Source organism: Protopterus annectens, chromosome 12.part0 (genome assembly GCF_019279795.1).
Source record: "Protopterus annectens isolate FY-2018-M chromosome 12.part0, PAN1.0, whole genome shotgun sequence".
NCBI classification, from domain to species: domain Eukaryota; kingdom Metazoa; phylum Chordata; order Ceratodontiformes; family Protopteridae; genus Protopterus; species Protopterus annectens.
This window is the reverse complement of record NC_056746.1, coordinates 904,576,724-904,581,723: the sequence shown is the minus strand read 5'-3', so window position 1 is coordinate 904,581,723 and position 5,000 is coordinate 904,576,724.

The window sequence follows — 5,000 nt, the reverse complement described above, 5'->3', positions numbered from 1 at the left end:
AGTACATAGACAGTAAAGTACAATTACCTGTAAGAGCACACAGAGACCACAGTCAGCCTGGGGCTGGTTTCTCCCTCTTTCTCTGGATCCCCAATAAGACTCCTCACTGGCACAGCTACCGAGTTGAGATCCTAGCTGAGTGGCCAAGCCATGACCTCCAGCACCCACTCTGTCCAACCAGTGCTTTGTGTCTCTGCCCAAGTAGCTCATACACACACACACACACACACACACACACACACACACACACACACACACACACACACACACATGGGAAAGGCTGGCACAGGTTTACTAGCCATGCCCCCTTTTCCCCATACTTTAAGGTAGTTATTACTGCCACCAGCCAACTCTTTATCAGTTACTTTAAGGCCCTTAACAAAGGGTGTCCAATCTTACTGTGTAATGCTACTATTAATCCAAATTGTAATTTGACCAAGAGAAAGGCTATTAGGTGTGGCCCACAGTGTCACCAAATAAGTATGCAAGTAATCTCAGAACTTAAATATGTCTTCCAAATATCAGCCACAATGATAGGTTTAAATACATTTAATAATAAATAATAAAAGAATGAACAAAAAAAACTTAGTAAATAATCACAGTTACATCAGAGTTAAAAATCACAGGAAATATTTAAAACAACATTGCAGGACAGTCTCAAATAAATAAAGAAAAAGATCTAAATTAAGCTCAACTATGTTCCTGACTATATCTAAAATAAATGACTGTACCCTAGTCATGTTACTTACAGAGAAGAGCAAGTGTGGTGAATGGGTCTTTTTGTCAGGTCAAAGACAAAATACAGACTACTCTGTCTCTCTCAGAGAGTTCTTAAATTAATATTTTCAATACTACTGCTGAGATGCTTGCAGGATAACATCACTTCTTATCATCTGACTTTAGTTCCCAAGCTATACCTCCATTGCTAGAAACTGCCAACATTTAGCATCTACCTGTAAAAATGCATAGCCCTCAGTTCTTTGCAGCTGCTGCAAGACATAAAACAATAAAACACTTACAAGACAATGCAGAAGGTTCCCTAGTGTTAGACATCCTGTCTCCTTGCTGCATTGAAACCATCTTTTATGGTGCAGTCATAAAGTAATTTCATTTCAGCTATTTTTCTGAAGCTTTGCAAGTTGACCTTCTATGTTCCAGTTTACAGTGTTAAAAATATATACATTATATTTTCAATATATATTACATTTATAATAGTTTATGTACATTTCTGTTCTCTTCCAGTAGGGTACACTGTGGATGCATCTCTAACCTGAGTACTCTACAAAATATCTCTTTAGCACACGTCTGTACAAACCATCCTACATGACATACAGTTATAATACATTTGCAACACAAGCACATGAATCATGTTTATATTCACAAATGACACATGATTATTTACAAAATTCCAGCTGGGTGTGCTGGCAGTACCTGCTTTTGTCACCCCCCCCCCCAAAGACTCAAGCTAGTTTTTCAAGTGACCCTTGAGAAACATTGCTTGAGATGGATGACTATCTGGGAACACATTACCCCATTTCCTGTCTTGAGAGCCCATCTGCATTGGCATTGCTAACCCCACTGCAGTGCTGCACTGTCATATCATATGCCTGCAACCCTAAGCTCCATCTTAGTAACTTGGGATTTTGCTGGCTGGCTCGATGTAGCCATGTTAAGGGATTGTGGTCTGTAACTACAGTGAATTTCCTTCAATAAAGATAAGGCTGAACTTTATGCAGTGCCCACACTATGGCTAGACATTCCTTTTCTACAGCTGTATATCAGTCCTCCCTGGGTTGGAACCTACAACTGAGATATACTACTGGGTGCTCTTTCCCCTCTGAGGAAATGTGGCTGAGTACAGCCACCATCCTATGGTTTGAAGCATCCACCTGCACAACAAATGATTTGCTGTAATCTGGACTGGCTAACACAGGGGGACCTCTCAAAGCTCCTTTAAGCTTCTGGAATGCCTGCTCACATGCTGTGGTCCACACTACATTATCTGTATTGTTTTTCAATTGTCAGGTCTGTGAGAGGTGCAGCTATGGTACTATAATTGGGGACAAACTTTCTGTAGTACTCTGCTGTCCCTAAGAACATTCTCAGCTGCATTTTGGTAACAGGAGCCAGCCATGCCTGGATGGCTTCCACTTTGGCAAGTTCTGGCCTGATATTACCACTCCCCACTCTGTTTCCCAGGTAGAAGACCTCCACTATACCCATCTGACATTATCTGGGCTTAATGGTCAACCCTGCAATCTGTAGTCTGCCCAGCACCTCCCTGACATGATGAAGGTGCTCTAGGCAGGAATGACTGTAGATGGCAATATCATCCAGGTAAGCAAGGGCAAAATCTCCTTCTCCTGCTAGGATATGATCTACCAGCCTCTGGAAAGTTGCTGGGACATTTTTCATCCCAAAGGTCATCTTCGTGAATTCATAAAAGCCGAAAGGAGTCACAGAGGCTGACCTCTCTCTAGCATTGGGAGTCAAGGGTACCTGCCAGTAACCCTTGATAATATCAATAGTGGTAAGATATTTAGCCCCACCCAGCTGCTCTAGGGCTTCATCTGTCCTAGGCATGGAGTAAACATCTGACTCTGTATGACTATTTAATTTCCTGTAGTCCACACAGAACCAAATGCTGCCATTCTTTTTTGGTACCAGCACCACTGGGGAGGCCCAGGGATTGCTGCACTCCTAGATTACCCCAAGTCCCGACATTTCCTGTATCTCCTCCCTCAGAGTCTGCTTGACTCTCTCGGGCACCCTATAAGGGGCCTGCTTAAGGGGTCCTGTATCCACATGGTGCTGCAAAAGGGTGCACCCTGGTTTCCTAGTGAACAGGCCCCCAAAATCCTGTAATACTGCTTGGATTTCTCGAACCTGGGTAGGGGATAACTGCTGAGACATTGCTACCCCTTCCACTGAGGTGTCAGTCTGAGCCTCACTGAGAAGATCAGTCACCAGATCCCCCTCAGACTCCTCCTGCACAAGGGCCTCTCTATCATGGTGAGGTTTCATCATGTTAACATGGTACAATTTGTGCCCCTGCCTCCTGGCTAACAGTTCCACCATGTAGTTAACATCACTGACCTCCCTTACCAGTTTGAAGGGTCCCTCAAGCTGCCTGCAGTTTGTTGTGCCTGACAAGAATGAGAACCATTACCTGCTACCCTACAACATACTCTCTAGCTTAAACATTCCTTTCTTACCAATCCTTTTTCTGCTGTTGTGCTTCTGCCAGGTTTTCCTGGGCCAAGCCCATGACTTCTCTGAGCCTTGTCCTGAGGTTTAGGACATACAACAGACTCCGTGTGGAATTCACACTCACCCTCCCACTCATGTTGAATCAAATCTAGAGGTCCCTTCTCCCTATGCCCATACAGTAACTGAAAGGGTGAAAAAACTGTGAATTTCTGGGTCACCTCCCTGCAAGCAAACAACAGATAAGGCAAATATGTGTCCCTCTCCTTCCTAAACTTGTCTGCAAATGCCCACAGCATTGTCTTGAGTATAGAGCTTAACCTCTCAACAAGGCCATAATTCTGAGGATGGTAAGGGGTGGTCTTCAGATGGTTCACCCAACAGTGCTTCCACAGACAAGCCAGCAGATCTAACATGAAATTGGCACCTCTATCAGTCAGTATTTCTTTTAGGAAATCAACCCTGCTGAAAATCCCTAACAAAGCATTTGCCACCTTTTCTGCCTCGATGGAGGACAGAGCCACCACCTTAAGGTATCTAGTAGCATAATCTACTACCATTAGGATATACTTCTTCCCTGTGGAACTTGGGGTACTCAGATGCCCCACAATATCCATAACTACCCTCTGAAATGGATCCTCAATCACAGGCAAAGGCATCAAAGAAGCTTTCACCTTGTCTCATGTCTTGCCTACCTTTTGGCAATGCTCACAGGTCCTGCAGTACCCTGTTACATTCCTTGAAATCCCAAGCCAATAAAAGTTCTGCATAATACATCTCTTGGTATGCGTTATGCCCATATGACCTGCAAAGGAAATATCACGGGCTATGGCTAGTAGTTCCAGATGGTAGGCTCTGGGCACTACCAACTGCAGTATTCTCTTACTCTCTAGCCCTCCCTCAGGGGTCCACTCTTTATATAGTAACCCTTTGTCCCAGTATACAGATTCCCCCTTCCCTTGAGAATCAGTTGCCTCAATAGCTACCTCCCTCAGGCCTTGTAATGTAGGGCCTGAGAGCTGAGCCTGTCTCAGCTCTCTCTTTGTAACCCTTCCCAGTTCCCCTTTCATAGGAAGTCTGGCACCCTCTGATAGCGGTGCCTCACTGTCAGCCTGGGTACTACTACTCACCTCTGCTCTTACAGTCTCTCTGTCCAAGGGAACATCAGCACCCTCAAGCAGCTGTGGCTCACATTTAGTCTCATTGCTACAGGGTAGCTCCCTTCCTGAAGTAACCACCACACCAGTCCTGGCTTCAAGTCTGCAGTCTGTCTGGGTCCCCCCAGGCTCCCACAACCAAATGCTTGTCTCCAAGCCTAACTGAGTGTCACTACATGCACACAAGCTACTGCATTATCAAAATCATTCCCTATCAGGACATCTGCAGGGAAATTTCAAACACACCTACTTGCTAGCTCCCTCTTCCACCCTCCCAGTCAAGGTGAGCCCTAGCCAAAGATATGTGGAATGGGGTTCCTCATAAAGCTCTGACTGGAGTAGACTATTTATTCACCGCAGGCTTCACAATGGAGGATATAACTTCTTGTGTTAATTTGGTACCCAACTTAGTGCTGGCATTTTGCCATTCCCACTTACTGGCTCTCCCACCTTTTGTTCCCCACCTTGCCTCTGTGGACATCTATATGCTACATGGTCCCACTGGTTGCATTTAAAACATTTCACCCTTGGTCCTGGATGTGTAGCTGAACTACTGGCTTCCCCTATTACTGGCAGACTCTGTTGAGATGGTTTAGGCTGCCCACCATGGGTTCCCTTAGATCCATGAGCAGCACT